Below are 17,017 nucleotides of genomic sequence, written 5' to 3' on the forward strand. Positions count from 1 at the left end.
TATACGGCATGAATAAAATGCACCTGTAAATATTCTAAGTAAGTTTGACCTGACATTATTGCACAACAATTGCCCAGCCACCGTGGGATGTTTATCCTCCAATGTGTATCTGGCTCTGACCTGACTTATATAAAAGTGCAGCTCTGCAATTGCTTGGTCACACCACCGCTGGTGAAAAGACCTTCATGAGAGCGAACTCTTTACGAGTATTTGGTCTACTTTTCCATTTAACAATAGGGTTTACCCTTTCTGGCAATACAACAGGTGTCAAGATGTTAAAACACCAAACAGAATCCTTATTCAAGGAATCCTGTCTGCATTAACCACACGTACTTGTGGTGAACATGGAAACATGCTCTGATAATATATGCATTGTCTTTGAAACTGATTAGTCCACACCAGGAAGGTCCCATATTCTACTTTTCCACGTTGACCAGATGTGTTGGAAGAGCCGGCTGAAAGCCACACTTTGCTGCATCACACACGACTTGCCGATCAGCTAACTGTGGTGTACCCATTTAGCGACCTCTGGTCTGTGAGTTCAGTTTACTAACCATTAACAGCATGGCAGCTTTCTAATTGGCTTGTGTGACAACCCATGTCATTATCTCTTGCACAGCCTGAAATAAGTATTGGCGTCAGGGATGGAAATTATGACTCACCCACCTGCACCTGCCTTGTGCTCCCAGACACCTAAGGACCTTACTACCGCTGTGAGAAATTGACGGGCGTAGACTGCTGCATGGCGATGATGTATTCACGTCGTTCCTGCTGTTTTCCTCTTTTGCTAGGTGATGCAATTGGTGTGCCAACACCTCCAGATGCAGTTCCTGAAGGACGTGGGCATTCGGGACATGTTCGTTTTGCCTGCGAGTTTGTCCGAACACACAGGGAAGTCAGCCTGTTCATCGAGGTGCGTTTCCCATGTTTATTTCACTCGATTGGTCGTCTGTTAGCAAGGTCATGCTGTGCCCAGAGGTCACCCACTGAGTTTTTTTTACCGTAACATTACCGTCACTTGGGTTTGGTGATCGATCCAACAGGGCAAAAATATTTGTAAGAAGCGTAAACATGGCAACGTGATCATTGTCAGGACACGGTGGACCTTCAGAATGCCGAGTATGATCTTTAAATTTATCCTGGGCTGGTTCGGGGGATATTTGAACAATTTGAATATTGGGGAGATATCGTCTTGCTATGGGTCTGAGTGAGAAGTCTCCCAGCGGTTTTTTGAGTCCATAATCGAGATTTTTGGGTTAGAGCACGTAAACATGCACTCAATGATACACTAAATATGCACTATTTATTTATATATACAGTGAGGCAAAAAAGTATTTGATCCCCTGCTGATTTTGTACGCTTGCCCACTGACAAAGAAATTATCAGTCTATAATTTTAATGGTAGGTTTATGTGAACAGTGAGAGACAGAATAACAACAACAAAATCCGGAAAAACGCATGTCAAAAATGTTATAAATTGATTTGCATTTTAATGAGTGAAAAAAGTATTTGACCCCTCTGCAAAACATGACTTAGTATTTGGTGGCAAAACCTTTGTTGGCAATCACAGAGGTCAGACGTTTCTTGTAGTTGGCCACCAGATTTGCACACATCTCAGGAGGGATTTTGTCCCACTCTACTTTGCAGATCTTCTCCAAGTCATTAAGGTTTTGAGGCTGACTTTTGGCAACTCGAACCTTCAGCTCCCTCCAGAGATTTTCCATAGGATTAAGGTCTGGAGACTGGCTAGGCCACTCCAGGACCTTAATGGGCTTCTTCTTGAGCCACCCCTTTGTTGCCTTGGCCGTGTGTTTTGGGTCATTGTCATGCTGGAATACCCATCCATGACCTATTTTCAATGCCCTGGCTGAGAGAAGGAGGTTCTCACCCAAGATTTGACGGTACATTGCTCTGTCCATCGTCCCTTTGATGCGGTGAAGTTGTCCTGTCCCCTTAGCAGAAAAACACCCCCAAAGCATTATGTTTCCACCTCCATGTTTGACGGTGGGGATGGTGTTCTTGGGGTCATAGGCAGCATTCCTCCTCCAAACACGGCGAGTTGAATCATTCAGATGTTCATTGGCAAACTTCAGACGGGCATGTATATGTGCTTTCTTGAGCAGGGGGACCTTGCGGGCGTTGCAGGATTTCAGTCCTTCACGGCGTAGTGTGTTACCAGTTGTTTTCTTGGTGACTGTGGCCCCAGCTGCCTTGAGATCATTGACAAGATCCTCCCGTGTAGTTCTGGGCTGATTCCTCACGGTTCTCATGATCATTGCAACTCCACGAGGTGAGATCTTGCATGGAGCCCCAGGCCGAGGGAGATTTACAGTTCTTTTGTGTTTCTTCCATTTGCGAATAATCAAACCAACTGTTGTCACCTTCTCACCAAGCTGCTTGGCAATGGTATTGTAGCCCATTCCAGCCTTGTGTAGGTCTACAATCTTGTCCCTGACTTTCTTGGAGAGCTCTTTGGTCTTGGCCATGGTGGAGAGTTTGGAATCTGATTGATTGATTGCATCTGTGGACAGGTGTCTTTTATACAGGTAACAAGTTGAGATTAGGAGCACTCCCTTTAAGAGTGTGCTCCTAATCTCAGCTCGTTACCTGTATAAAAGACACCTGGGAGCCAGAAATCTTTCTGATTGAGAGGGGGTCAAATACTGATTTCCCTCTTAAAATGCAAATCAATTTATAACATTTTTGACATGCGTTTTTCTGGATTTTTGTTGTTGTTATTCTGTCTCTCACTGTTCAAAAAAACCTACCATTAAAATTATAGACTGATAATTTCTTTGTCAGTGGGCAAACGTACAAAATCAGCAGGGGATCAAATACTTTTTTCCCTCAATGTATACTAAATTCTTCTGTTGATATGTAAACTCTGACTTTAACATAGCCACTTCCGTGACCAGTTACATGCTAATTCGTCACATTAACATTATGCTAATCTCCCAGTTACATGCTAATTTCTGACTTTAACATCCTGCTAATCTCTCACATTAACATAGCTACTTCAATGCAAAATTATTCTGTTGATATGTAAACTCCTTTGTCAAGGTGCTCTGCTCCTCCCATCCAGCTTAAAATACGCTGCCAAGCTTAGCAGTGTTCATTGGAGCACTGTCTTTCCGACAGCTCTGTTTCTTCCCCTGAGGACGGCTGCTTGTGTTGTGGTCAAAACGTCGTGATAATTTTATTTTATTATGTTTTATTATTATTTTATTATTTCCCTTTTACGTGACTTTACCGAAAAAACCAAGAAGATTAATCCCTGCAGTCACGAAAGCTTTAAATCGAAATCAACACACGTGGTAGGAAACAAGTATCGTATGTTATAATAATAATATAAACATGTAATATTCACGGCAATGGCAGTGTTGTTCAGCGTGCTCTGCTGTGGAAGCCAGCCACATGAGTTTGATAACCAGTCATGGCTAGTATCAGTGGAAAGCAAAATCTGAACTGGTTCAATGCTTCGCTGACCCAGACTGAGCAGTATGGAGTACTAATAAGTTAACCCGATGATACATTATTATTTGGCAATGCTGTTGCTGCGTTGGCAGTGGTGCCCAAGAACAATTAACTAAAAAGCTCAACACATTAGTCAGTAATGTTGTGGCCTCAATAGACACAACATTATATGCAACGTTTCGGGCAATGGTCCGTCTCCCATTTGTACAATGAAAAAGGGCCATTGCCCAAAAGTCTACATTTTTCCATTTTTATTTAATTTTAAGGTCATTGTTATTTACGAACGTGTTGAGTTCCCATGATAATTAAGAACAAATTTTGGTAAGAAAAGTCCTGTTACTATGATGAATGTATCCTATAGACAAACATACAAATTCATCACAGGGTTGCCTAAAGCTTGCCAATAGAAAATAATGCTGATCAAGTTGTGGGCACCCGACATTCACTTGCCCTGCGGCCACTCCCTCAATGACACGAGTCGCATTGACTCAGGGTCCCGCGGGTAGTTCCACGACTCGGTGGTCCAGGAGAGTGGCACGAGCGATGCGGGCATCAGCTGGGGCGCCACAGGGGCAGCCACGCTTCGAGTCACTCGCACAGCTCCCTGTTCAGCATGACGTGAACGCATTCCCAGCCTTCTGATCTATGTGGCTTTTCCGAATGAAGCAAATTGTCACTGATAATTTAGCACATTTGCTAAGCTATTTAAAAGTATATATAGCGATTCATTTTATATAGCGTCGTTCATGATAATTGCATCTCAGAATTGCTGAGAAGCCAAAGACCAAGCTGGAATATTGTAAGGGAGGTGAGCCTGCGCCAACAATTGCCCTGCATTTCTATATATGTCCAGATGTTGCCAGCCAATTAGTGAGTGTATATATGTGGAAGGAAACTGGAGCACACAGATAAGTCACTGCTGAGTGCATTAATCACCCTTTGTGACATTTGTTTGTTTTTAAGTAAGAGGAGAGCGGAGTTTTAATGCCATGTCCTGAATGGGCCTTCCACAACAAAGTCCTCATTCAGGATCCCAGTCCCACAACATTTCAAGCCTGCCTCTCAGTTCTACTGCTCTTTGCACTGAACATTTAAACCTACTTATTGGACCTTCTGATATGCCTTCTTTGGTATCATGACATGCCATTTCCTATACTGGGTCATTGTAATCAGCGCTCCATCATGCCTCCTTGTCAGTCAGTAAACTTCTAACATTGGTGTCGTGTGTGTCTGTTGCAGGGATACTCTGGGGGGCCCTTTGTTTGCCAGGACTCAAACGGCCGCTGGTTCCTTTCTGGAATCGCCAGCTGGGGCGTTGGCTGTGCACGGGCTTACCAGCCAGGTGTCTAGCGCACCGTCGCCAAGTTCATGGACTGGATTCACCAGAACATGCAGTAGTCTCTTACACATTTCTGCACAAGCAGAATACTATAGACCAGGGATATAAATATTATGGGAACTATACATCAAAATAATTAATTAAGGCAATAAATATATTTTTCAAAAACTGATTTAAAGTTAATGTTTAAAGGTTAATTTAATGAGCTGAATACTATATTTTAACTGCACCATAATGCAAAAATGATTTCCAAGTGAACACGGATTTTGGGTCAAATCAGAAAAGTATTTTTTTTACATGCGTTGTCAATAGCGTTTTTAACTTTTGGGTTTGCCACACATGTCAACGGGCCTGGCAAAGCAAACATGAGCATGATGTTGGCATTGGCAGAAGATGAAGACAGAGCTTGCTATTTTTCAATGTTGCTTAATTCTTTAAAAACTGACACAATGGACAATGAATGCACTGTCTAAATATTTGGCCCAACCTGATTATACATGATAGCAAAGTGAGTGTTGTCCAAACTACGTATGATACATTTATATTCTTGTTTTATTTTCACCTGGGTCATCAACTCGCATCTCCCATACATTAATTGCTATGGATGTTGAGCAGTCGGGGTACTCAGAGGGGGTCTATTGGCCTTCTAGGGGACCACTGCAATGATCGGGGCATCCAGAAGGGATGATGAGTTCCACAGGGAGAACGTCCTTTACAGAGGTTGTCTTAGAGTATGTCCATGGCAAGGTTATTGGTGATTATCTTCACCTCCCCCGGTCAACACAGTCCATGAGTTTGTGAGTTTTGCTTTACTAACGACGTGAAAACAAGACTGGTTTGCACAAGGAGCCTGCAAAAAAATTAATTTAGATAACCTCATGAAATGTGCTGCATGGCACTTATCTGAGACGCCCCTTATCTGAGACGCTCCTGTGTAAATGGCGTGATATCAAAACCATTATTATAGTGAACTACATGACGCGTGTAAGAAAACTATATAAACATCTATTGGAAACATTTCATGAAAATATGTACAAAAATGAACACTTTAATAGTGTTTCATGGTATTCCAAAAATCATAGCATATTTGATTGGTTAAGATGGTTTACTGGTCGGGATGATAAATGGCAATGATCCTTCATCATGTAAAAGACTGTAAGCTGCTCTCAAAAATATATATATTTGAAGATCGTATTCACACTCTGCAACAGTCTATTTTCCACATCAAACCATAATATGTCTGTCGACTGCAATTGGAAATTGATGCATGCTTAGTAGCAATCGGGTAAATAAACATTGAAATGTGTCACATGTTCGTGTCTGGTGGCTTTTTGCTTGAGATTAGGGATCTTGTGAAAACAGTTATAAGACTTTATATGAAAACCTCCTCCACAGAGGCCGATTTTGACACTGTTGGTACAAGTCATCAAAGTCCAATTAGCTCCATCCACATCCTTCTGTACCACATCATTCCATTTCTCTTCTAGCCTATGACACATCCATTTAGCCCCATCCAGCCAAACAAGCTGTATCATGGAACCTTTTTCCAGAATCAGTGTGAAAAATAACAAAAGGTTTTACCCTTTCTGGCAGTAAAACAGGAAGTGGTGTTAAAATGTTCAAACAACCAATTAGAAACCTGTTGCAATGAATCAAGTCTGCATTAACCACACACGGTACTTGTGGTGAATATGCAAACAAACATGCTCTGATAATATTTGCATTGTCTTTGAAACTGATTGGCCTACACCAGAGACAGCCTTCTTTATGACCCAGTCTCACCACCAGTGTCAGACCAGAGATCGCCAAAAGGCGAACAGTACAAAGGCAATGCCACACGTATCGGAGCATTTATAGCTAACCACCGTGCCCACCGCTCCCCACTCACTCGGTGTGCTAACCGCGGTGCCACCACTCCCCCCTCACACAATGTGCAAACCACTACGCCACCAATCTCCACATTCTCACACTGCGCTCACCGCTGCGCCACCGGTCCCCACTCGCATCTAGAATATGAATTAAATGTCCACAGTCATCGTTTTCTGATTTCTGGAATAATTGTGCCAGAAATAATACGAGTTGCATTCCATTCAACATTGGGAAGGGGTCTGCCCTTCGTTTAAGTGCCTGGCTGCTTACAGAATTGTCGCAGACTGTTTTGCCTCAGCAGCTTTCCTCTTTTCTCCTCCTGATGACGATCAAAACGTCGTAGTTTTTTTGTTATTTTTAAAAATTATTTTCTTTCAACTTATCTACGTGACTACCGAAAGACCCAAAGAATATGATTTCATGGATATTTATGAGGTCTGTTGCTGAGGGTTTCAAAGAAGTGGAGGCCTCTCTCAGTACATAAGAGTGAGGGGTTGTAGGTTTCGGCTTGGGTCATGGGTACGGGTTATTTTTTGGCATATTTTATTTAAAAAAAATCGAATTCCAATGTCGTGGATATTGTGATGTTTGGATTATTGACGGTAGAATTCATATTATTGCGAATATTGATTATATTCTCGTTTCATGCCATTGATTATTGATGTAAAAAAAGGTTCAAATTTAAACGGCATGCAAAGAAGGTTACAGTTAATTATGAAACAATTTGCAACTGTTGATTTATGTGTTGTAGTGTATGATTGTCTGCTCGACTCAATTTCTGAGGATCTCACGTTTATTTCTATATTATTGTACATTTTACAGTAGTGCTATAAAAATAAAATGAAAAAAAATTGTGAGATTTTCACCACAAACTAGGCTACAATGAATTTTGATTTAAAGCTTTCGTGACTGCAGTAATTCATATTCTTAGTTTTTTCGGTAAATTCACGTTGAAGAGAAACAACGGTTATGGTTATATTACAATGGTTATGATATTGTGATAATTAGATTTTCACCACAAACAAGGCTACAATGGTTATGATATTGTGATAATTTGATTTTCACCACAAACTAGGCTACAATGGTTATGATATTGTGATAATTTGATTTTCTGCCACCAAATTACAATTAGATTCGTTGCTTCGCATATTCCCTGATATTTTGTTTAGACCGCAAGCGTGTATCTATTTAAACTTTTGCTAACTAGCTTGTTTATGTCATCTAGAAAATGAATACAATTTTCACCATCATCGTTTTCTTATTTCTGGGACAATTGTGCCCTAAATAATAGGAGTTGCATTACATTCAGATCCTGGCTGATGACGTAGTTGACTCCAGTCTGTGATGTCACAGTCATGTGGGTGGTACCTTTGACATCATGATGTCTATGACGTCATGCACCACGTGTCATTCATATTGGAAGAGCTGCGTTTATTGGTGGCTGTGTTTCTTGTCTCAGCTAAAATATGCGTGATATTATTTAGCCTCGTGGTTATTAAAGCCTCCACTACTGTTGATGAAACTGAAATTAATCTCAGCAGTTGTCAGCCTGCACATCATTTAACCGGTGAGCCTGAAAGGGGTGGTTTAAGGATTGTTTGCGTGTTAATGGGGTTTATTATTGAAGCTTTCAAGGGTGTGGGGGTCTCACTCACTACATGAGCATGAGGGGTTTGGGGGTTTAGCTTAGCTTAAGGTAACGTGTTGTAACAAATACTCTTACATATACAATTTTTGCATATGTTATCAGAAAATCAAACTGAAAGGGGTGGTTTAAGGATTGTTTGCGTGTTAATCCGGTTTATTATTGAAGCTTTCAAGGGTGTGGGGGTCTCACTCACTACATGAGCATGAGGGGTTTGGGGGTTTAGCTTAGCTTAAGGTAACGTGTTGTAACAAATACTTTTGAATATACAATTTTAGCATATGTTATCAGAAAATCAAACTGCAATGTCGTGGATATTGTGATTCTTGGATTCTTGACGGTAGAATTAATATTGATGTGGATATTTCTGACATTGTCGTTTTATGTGACTGATTATTGATGTAAAAATTAGTTTCAAATAGAAACGGCATGCAAAAGGTGAACATTGATCATTAAACAATTCCCAATTGTTAATTTGTGTAGCAGTGTATGATCATCTGCTTGTCACAATTTATGATTTTCTCTTTAATTTCTATAATATTGTAAATGTTACAATAGTTTTTTTCATAAGGTGCCATTTTAAAAATATAATTTTACATTGTCACCTCAAACTAGACTCAAATATTCATAATATTGTGGTAATTGGATTGTCTGCCATCAAATTAAGACAATTAGATTCGTAACTTGGAATATCACTTCATATTATGCTGTTTCTAACATTGTTTAGACCGTAACCGTGTAACCATTCAAAACGTTGATAACGAGCCTGTTTAAGTCATCTAGATTACAAATAAAATGTACACAATCATCATTTTCTTATTACTGGGACAATTGTGCCCGAAATAATCTGAGTTACATTACATTTAACATTAGGAAGGGGTCTGCTGTTCAGGTCAGATCCTGGCTGATGACATAGTTGTCTCCAGTCTGTGTCACAGTCATGTGGGTGGTACCTTTGACATCATGATGTCTATGACGTCATGTACCACGTGTCATTCATATTGGAAGAGCTGTGTTTATTGGTCGCTGTGTTTCTTGTCTCAGCTAAAATAAACGTGAGATTATTTAGCCTCGTGGTTATTAAAGCCTCCACTACTGTTGATGAAACTGAAATTAATCTCAGCAGTTATCAGCCTGCACATCATTTAACCGGTGAGCCTGAAAGGGGTGGTTTAAGGATTGTTTGCGTGTTAATGGGGTTTTTATTGAGGCTTTCAAGGGTGTGGGAGTCTCACTCACTACATGAGCATGAGGGGTTTGGGGGTTTCGCTCAGCTTATGGTAACGTGTTGTAACAAATACGTTTAAATATATAATTTTAGCAAATGTTATTAGAAAATCAAACTGAAAGGGCTGGTTTAAGGATTGTTTGCGTGTTAATCGGGTTTATTATTGAAGCTTTCAAGGGTGTGGGGGTCTCACTCACTACATGAGCATGAGGGGTTTGGGGGTTTAGCTTAGCTCAAGGTAACGTGTTGTAACAAATACTTTTGAATATACAATTTTAGCAAATGTTATTATAAAATCAAACTGCAATGTCGTGGATATTGTGATTCTTGGATTCTTGACGGTAGAATTAATATTGATGTGGAATTTCTGACATTGTCGTTTTATTTGACTGATTATTGATGTAAAAATTAGTTTCAAATAGAAACGGCATGCAAAAAAGGTGAACATTAATCATTAAACAATTCCCAATTGTTAATTTGTATTGCAGTGTATGATCATCTGCTTGACACAATTTATGATTTTCTCTTTTATTTCTATAATATTGTAAATGATACAATAGTTTTTCATAAGATGCCTTTTTAAAAATATAATTTTACATTGTCACCTCAAACTAGACTCAAATATTCATAATATTGTGGTAATTGGATTGTTTGCCATCAAATTAAGACAATTAGATTCGTAACTTGGAATATCACTTCATATTATGCTGTTTCTAACATTGTTTAGACCGTAACCGTGTAACCATTCAAAACGTTGATAACGAGCCTGTTTAAGTCATCTAGATTACAAATAAAATGTACACAATCATCATTTTCTTATTACTGGGACAATTGTGCCCGAAATAATCTGAGTTACATTACATTTAACATTAGGAAGGGGTCTGCTGTTCAGGTCAGATCCTGGCTGATGACATAGTTGTCTCCAGTCTGTGTCACAGTCATGTGGGTGGTACCTTTGACATCATGATGTCTATGACGTCATGTACCACGTGTCATTCATATTGGAAGAGCTGTGTTTATTGGTCGCTGTGTTTCTTGTCTCAGCTAAAATAAACGTGAGATTATTTAGCCTCGTGGTTATTAAAGCCTCCACTACTGTTGATGAAACTGAAATTAATCTCAGCAGTTATCAGCCTGCACATCATTTAACCGGTGAGCCTGAAAGGGGTGGTTTAAGGATTGTTTGCGTGTTAATGGGGTTTATTATTGAGGCTTTCAAGGGTGTGGGAGTCTCACTCACTACATGAGCATGAGGGGTTTGGGGGTTTCGCTCAGCTTATGGTAACGTGTTGTAACAAATACGTTTAAATATATAATTTTAGCAAATGTTATTATAAAATCAAACTGAAAGGGGTGGTTTAAGGATTGTTTGCGTGTTAATCGGGTTTATTATTGAAGCTTTCAAGGGTGTGGGGGTCTCACTCACTACATGAGCATGAGGGGTTTGGGGGTTTAGCTTAGCTTAAGGTAACGTGTTGTAACAAATACTTTTGAATATACAATTTTAGCATGTTATCAGAAAATCAAACTGGCAAGTCGTGGATATTGTGATTCTTGTATTCTTGACGGTAGAATTAATATTGATGTGGATATTTCTGACATTGTCGTTTTATGTGATTGATTATTGACGTAAAAATTAGTTTCAAATAGAAACGGCATGCAAAAGGTGAACATTAATCATTAAACAATTCCCAATTGTTAATTTGTATTGCAGTGTATGATCATCTGCTTGACACAATTTATGATTTTCTCTTTTATTTCTATAATATTGTAAATGTTACAATAGTTTTTTTCATAAGATGCCATTTTAAAAATATAATTTTACATTGTCACCTCAAACTAGACTCAAATATTCATAATATTGTGTAATTGGATTGTCTGCCATCAAATTAAGACAATTAGATTCGTAACTTTGAATATCACTTCATATATTGCTGTTTCTAACATTGTTTAGACCGTAACCGTGTAACCATTCAAAACGTTGATAACGAGCCTGTTTAAGTCATCTAGATTACGAATAAAATGTACACAATCATCATTTTCTTATTACTGGGACAATTGTGCCCGAAATAATCTGAGTTACATTACATTTGACATTGGGAAGGGGTCTGCTGTTCAGGTCAGATCCTGGATGATGACGTAGTTGTCTCCAGTCTGTGATGTCACAGTCATGTGGGTGGTACCTTTGACATCATGATATCTATGACGTCATGCACCACGTGTCATTCATATTGGAAGAGCTGTGTTTATTGGTCGCTGTGTTTCTTGTCTCAGCTAAAATAAGCGTGAGATTATTTAGCCTCGTGGTTATTAAAGCCTCCACTATTGTTGATGAAACTGAAATTAATCTCAGCAGTTGTCAGCCTGCACATCATTTAACCGGTGAGCCTGAAAGGGGTGGTTTAAGGATTGTTTGCGTGTTAATGGGGTTTTTATTGAGGCTTTCAAGGGTGTGGGGGTCTCACTCACTACATGAGCATGAGGGGTTTGGGGGTTTAGCTCAGCTTATGGTAACGTGTTGTAACAAATACGTTTAAATATATAATTTTAGCAAATGTTATTATAAAATCAAACTACAATGTCGTGGATATTGTGATCTTTGGCTTCTTGACGGTAGAATTAATATTGATGTAGATATTTCTTACATTGTTGTGAGAATTAGTTTCAAGCAGAAACGGCATGCAAAAGAGGTGAACATTAATCATTAAACAATTCCCAATTGTTAATTTACGTGTTGCAGTGTATGATCGTCTGCTTGACACAATTTATTATTTTCTCTCTTATTTCTATAATATTGTAAATGTTACAATAGTTTTTTCATAATAATGCAGATACTCCTGCATTTTGTCTTGTTATTCAACAATTATTTAATTGATGGAAAACATTGTTTGTAAAGCAAAATTATGTAAATGCATTTACAATTAAATAATGTGCAACTGGACGCGATTATTTCGCATTCTAGTTTTTAAAAGATGCACAACCGGTGATAAAAGTAAAGTTAATCTCGTCAGTTGTGAGCCTGGTCTTCATCACATCTGAAAAGTGAGCGCGACATGGGCGTTTTAAAAATGATCAGGGATCGTTGTTAATAATTAGGGGTGAAAAGTTGTGGTTATGGGCTACAGGCTGAGTTTTAGTGTTTGGGGATAGAGTGAAGGGTTAGAGTTCACAGTTATAATTAGAGGTTGGAGTTTGCCATACGGGCAAGTGTGATACAGTTACGGTTTAGAACTTAGAGTTACGGTTGTGTATTAGGGTTTGTGTATTAAGGGTTAGTGTTCGGTATGACGGGTTAGGGTTGCCTATCAGGTGTTCGGGTTATGCTTGAGTAATAGTATTTTGATGTTTGGGCGAGGGATATTGCTCAGGTAATTCGATTGGTTGACCTCTGAATAGATTACCCGTTATGTTCCTGATTTCATCAGGTCTCAGAAGCTAAGCAGGGTCTAGCTTGGGGAGTGATTGGATGTCCTAGCATTGGGTGGCCACCACGTGCTATAAATGGTGTAATAGCCATTGTGAGCATTGGAGGGCAGTGCAGAAATATATTTTCTTTTGCAGTCTCCCCGACCTTCACCAACCCACACTGACCAGCGTTTTTAAGTATGGTTACATAACCCTCATCATCCATGAGGCATTGAGAGGCCTTTATCAACCAGTGGATTAATACAAATGGGTTCTACATGAACATGGTTAAGTCTGACGATCATGTTCAATGGAATAATGGATTGGAATAAACATGTGTGAGTGGGTGAGTGAATGAGTGAGTGAGCGGGTGCACAAGTGAGTGAGTTGGCAGTAAGCAAGTAAATGAAGGGGCTTGTAAATCAACATGCACAAGAGTGAGTGAACTGGTACTGTGAGTGGAAAATGGTAATAATTGAGAGGATGAGTGATTAATTGAGTTGATAAATTTGATCCTTGTTCTAACCCCTCCAGGCCACCACCATCAAACAGACACAACACCTACAACATGGACAGACAACTTAAGTGGGCTGATATCTTGGAGCACTATGAGAGTAAGTTACATATACCTACATAAAATAGTTTGTTAGAATCAGAATATTTATATATTCTGGAGAATTCTGATGAGCTATAAACTTACTTTTCACAAATTACTAGGGAATGCAGAGGAGAACTCCATAATAATGGCATTCAGCAGAACTGGCTTGGTGGGTAAGGGATTAGACACTGATCCAGCATGGCAGAGAACGTTTATTAAGCTCTGGGTTTCAGCAACCTATAATTAAACTAGGGTCTCAAGTTTATGGAATGAATGATCTTAACATGCTCACAAAAATATGACATGTAAAGTGTTAATGCCATGTGATGAATATTTCTCAATAGCAGGGCCTGTAGTGTGATAAGAGGTAACTAGAGGGATCTCAGAATGAGTTCTGTGAAATCTCCATGTGCTTCGTTCTCTAACCCATCACTCATCCTTTGAATGAAATGTCTGTGCTCCCTAGTCCGGAAGTCGCAGCTCCAAACGACCACGTGGGGGGACATTATGGACAGAGTTGACCCTTTCCCGAACCAAGGTGACAAGAATGGCGACCAAAAGGTGTGTATGTGGTCGGTGAGGGTCAAGGACACCGTATGTACACGATAGCACACCATGCCACCACACGATAAAACTACAACATGACTACACATCACATCACCAAACCATCTCTCCACACCACCTTTCCCATCATACCACCCCACCATCCAGTCAATAACCCATCACAGAACCTCACCATGTGTCTACACCATCACATGACACGATCTCTCCATAACATTCCAACACATCACATCTAAATACCACCACATCATCTCCCGACATCACCCCATCTTGCCACCATGTCACGCCATATCCCACTCGTGCATGCACATAAATTGGACTTTTTTTCAGGCAGTGACGCGACCTCTGTCTGTGAGCTCATTGGAAGGTGTTATTCCAGTTGCCCACGATGAGTGCTGCTGTTAGATTTTTCCAGATTATGGGCAGCTAGATCCTTTCAATGGAACATTCTGTGGCACCTATTGCCCGTGATGAATGTTAATAACAATCGCCATTAAATTATCGCAGTTGATCAAGGCCTCAATGGGGTTCATGAGGTCTGTGGGGTCGATAGGTGTCTGTGGGAATATATGAGGGTGTAACATGTATCATTAGTTTGTAGGGTTTAGGTGAATTAGTGGTTAGGGCTACATTAATGCTGTGTTCAAAAGTACTGATTGGTAAAGGTTTGTTTTAACATCGGGTGATTGTGTATATGTATGTGTGTGCTCAGCATATTTGGATGAGTCAATATACATGTTTGCGTCCATGCATAGGTGTGTGAGTATGCATTTGTGTATGGGTGGAAATGCATGTTTGCGTGCGTGTGGGTATTATTTTGTGCATGTGTGTGCATGTTTGAATGTTCCTGTGCTTATCGTTGCGCATATGCACGAATAGAAGCAGCTCAAGTGTAGGCGCCCCAAAAACCAGAGGAGCATTCGGGAGGTGAATAACCTCGGCGAGGTGAAGCCTCTCGAGGAGGAGAAGCGCTTCACCAAATTGAAGCACCACTGCCTCAGGACCACGGCCACCAGCACCACCACCAGCACCACCACCAGCACCACCACCAGCACCAGCACCACCGCCAGCACCACCACCAGCACCACCGCCAGCACCACCGCCAGCACCGCCGCCAGCACCGCCGCCACCTCCTCCGCTACCGCTACCGCCACCACTACCACTCCTGTGCAGGGCCCAATCACACTGCACATTGGAGAAGATGTCTTTAGAGAAGGAGCCGCTGAGCCAGGGTAAGCAACTCTGCGTGTGTCCTGTGTGTATTTATTATGATTGTTTACGCAGGATAAGCATCAGTGAGTCTCAAGACCTTTTTTTCAGCAGGGTCCTGCCAAGTTTTGTTAGTAATCGGGAACAAAATGACTGTTGTTTGCGATCCTAATTGAGTGATTTGCATTGCTTATGTGGGTTGAGTTATGGGGAGAAAGCTGCAGAGCCCACCCAGAACAGGGGGAGAGAACAAACTCCACACAGAGAAAGTGGCCCAGTTGGGAATCGAACCCAGATCCCTCTAGTTATGAGGCAAAGATGTTCCAGCTCTGCCACCCGCACAAACACACAGACAATGCAATCCCCACATGTACATTCGGCGATAGAAATGTTCTCCATAATTGCTTTCTGGGTGAGACCACGTAACAATGCGGTAATATATTCACCATGTAACCCTACATCCACTATATTGTTGCCAGACTAATGCCCGTTTCATGGCCAACTACCAAGTGTATTTTTACTGCACAAGGATAGCTGCCATTGGGAGGAGGGGGTGCCCCCTTTCAAATGCATTGAGACGAGAAATGCAAGATGTGAGTGGCTCATCACGTGTAAAGCGCTCTGAGATGCTATCAAAGTCAAAGGGGGCAACTTAGTCGACCACGAATCACTATAGATATTTTTCCACAATCGTGCATGGGTGAAGCGGGCCAGCGATAGCGGGTTCATCACTCACTGCTTACAGTTCAGCTCTGGCGTCCTGCCCTGGGTATTAGTGCTGCTGCGTAAACCACAAAGACACGCACACCCTCTCCTTCATAGCACACGTTAAAAATCTCCCCTGATGTCATTGGAAATGAGTATGCCATTGTGTACCAGGGATCAATTATAGTACACATATACAAATGTCACTGCAAGTTATTCTATTGGATTTACACAGCAATTCCAGCCACTACTGTGAAACTACAGCAGTCTGTGATTGATTCAGCAGCACCTTTCTTCGTGCTAGCCTTGCATTGAGAGAATGACAGCTGCAATGCCAAGCGTACTCACTGATTGTGATGTTTTGTGTGGTTATTAAATTCGAATTAATCCGCCACACAGTCCACCTACAGATTGTAAGGAGACGACTGCGATGTCTGCCATAGCAGGAAGGTTGAACGGTGTCATGCGCGTCTCTTCACAGAGCGGAGTCAGCGCAGCAATCCTCGCAGGCCGTTGAAGAGAAGAGAGAGGTTGTGGAGAAGAAGATGAAAGAGGAAGTGAAGGAGGAGGTGAAAGAGGAAATGGAGAAGGTGGAGAGGGAGTTGGAGAAGACAAGTGAGGAGATAGCGGTGGAGGACGAAGAGGACGACAAGGAGATGGAGGAGAAGATGGCTGTGGAGGAGGAAAAGGAGAAGATGGTGGTGGTGGTGATGGTGGTGGTGGTGGAAGAGATGGTGATGCAGGAGGTCGAAAAGACGGAGAAAGAGAAGACGGAGGAGACAGAGGAGGCGACGGGGAAGGAGACAGAGGAGGAGACAGAGGAGGAGACAGAGTGGCAGGAGGCGGTGGTAGTGCAGGAACGAAAGGGCCTGGCTCGTGTGGCGAACGCGATCCGTGCGCTCTTCCGCAGCATGATGCTGTTTGGTTGCGGCCGGTCGACCGCACAGTTGGGGTGATGGAGGTGCCACTGGGACCGCAGCCGGG

The 17,017-nt window shown here is 41.2% G+C and overlaps 1 long non-coding RNA gene across 2 annotated transcripts in view; it reads left to right on the forward strand.

The window, feature by feature from the left end:
- Positions 1-6,124, forward strand: part of LOC142925614 (uncharacterized) — a 45,880-nt gene extending 39,756 nt beyond the window's left edge. For both annotated transcript variants that reach the window (XR_012942558.1, XR_012942559.1), the window contains exons 3-4: positions 792-913; positions 4,714-6,124. This is a non-coding gene — a long non-coding RNA (uncharacterized LOC142925614). The remainder of the gene's footprint in view (positions 1-791; positions 914-4,713) is intronic.
- Positions 6,125-17,017: the final 10,893 nt, after the last annotated feature.

Source organism: Petromyzon marinus, chromosome 22, assembly GCF_048934315.1.
Source record: "Petromyzon marinus isolate PM22_M1 ecotype Great Lakes invasive population chromosome 22, UKy_Petmar_22M1.pri1.0, whole genome shotgun sequence".
In the NCBI taxonomy this organism is placed as follows: Eukaryota; Metazoa; Chordata; class Hyperoartia; order Petromyzontiformes; family Petromyzontidae; genus Petromyzon; species Petromyzon marinus.